The 1379-nt window shown below is 37.9% G+C and overlaps 1 long non-coding RNA gene across 1 annotated transcript; it reads left to right on the forward strand.

Moving 5' to 3' along the window:
• The first annotated feature begins 449 nt into the window (after positions 1-449).
• On the forward strand, positions 450-1026 carry LOC145552452 (uncharacterized). Its single transcript, XR_014088513.1, has 2 exons — positions 450-538; positions 609-1026. It is a non-coding gene; the product is annotated as an uncharacterized LOC145552452 (long non-coding RNA).
• Positions 1027-1379: the final 353 nt, after the last annotated feature.

The following is a 1379-nucleotide window of genomic DNA, read 5'->3' on the forward strand; positions in this document are numbered from 1 at the left end:
TTACAGAGTAAACACAATAAAAACATGTTTTATCTGTGGCATTGTTCATTAAAATGGCACATTTCTAATGTATTAAAATGAAATACAATCGGTTCACTTGATATTAGCGATTAGGTAATCCATTCAGCAAGTACTTTTACTTTCAATACTTAAGTATTTTTAAAAGCCAGTACTTTTTTTACTTTTACTTAAGTACAAATGTTAATGTGGTAGTTTTACTTTTACTTGAGTACATTTTTGTCTGTGTATTTGTAATTTTACTTAAGTAAATATTTTGAGTACTTTCTCCACCACTGGTCGGCGGCTACATGTCGGCTTGTGGGTTTGGTTGACTCGTCTGCAATCGTAAGTCCCAGTTTTGCTATCCGTAGCTGAGATCATGGTTGGTTTTTGGGTGCTACACCTATCGTGCGTTTCTGCAGTGTTGCTCCGATGGCGTTGCCGGCTGCAGCTGGGTGTTGCTGTGGCATACAGCTTCCGTCTGGTCCTCACCTGCTGACCCGCTTCCTCCCGGGTTAGGCTGTATTTCCACCCCTGGGTAAGCTACCTGCTATTTAACTTTTGATTTCTTTTATCTGGATCCACTGTTAATGGGTTTTCTGTTTCAGGCAACTGATTGTGTTTGGAGCTACAGCGCTTTGGACGCTCTGCTGTCTTGTCTTGCCGTTGTTTGTTTGGGCCGCTCTCAACTAAACCTGCTGTGGATTGGGCCGGCAGTGTGGGCGGGGCGTGACTTCTCTGGCCCCATAGAAGGGCATTTGGAAGCAGATGACAACAATTTGTTCCATTGTTTGAATTGTTTTCTTTTATGGTTTTGTGATTGAAGTTACTAATTTGTTTTCTTTTTGTTTGCTTTACTAATTTCTTTTGCATTGCATGTTTTATTTCTTTTGGAATAATTGAACTTGTCTGTCCTTTTTCCTTTTGTGATCCTTTTGTTCCAGGGACCGAGTAGTAGGCCTGAAGCCTCGTTTTTAAAACTGTTTCAAAGAAGAATTGTTTAATAAAATATTATGCACTGTTAAATCTGTGTTCGGGTGCATCTTATCACTTTTAAAAAGATCTCCACCTGCTGGTTACACGTGCTGCAGTGAATCCGTCTCTCTTTATAGATTCTCCCTCTTCTTCCTCACATCGTGTCTTTAGGTAACCTTCAAAACAAAAACGGAAGATTTGGGATGTATCTTACTTTTGACAGAGTGAGAGAATTACACATAAATAATAGTCTTTACCACCTGTGTAAACTTTGCTGGTGAATGTTATAACACATAATATAAGTTTTATAATATGTGTTATATTGTTTCATTTCTAATATAGGTTCTTGTATCAGATAATCTAAGTCAATGTTAGAGAATAATAAATTTTTTAGATTTACAGAA

This window comes from Poecilia reticulata, chromosome 8 (genome assembly GCF_904066995.2).
Source record: "Poecilia reticulata chromosome 8, P_reticulata-male-v2, whole genome shotgun sequence".
In the NCBI taxonomy this organism is placed as follows: domain Eukaryota; kingdom Metazoa; phylum Chordata; class Actinopteri; order Cyprinodontiformes; family Poeciliidae; genus Poecilia; species Poecilia reticulata.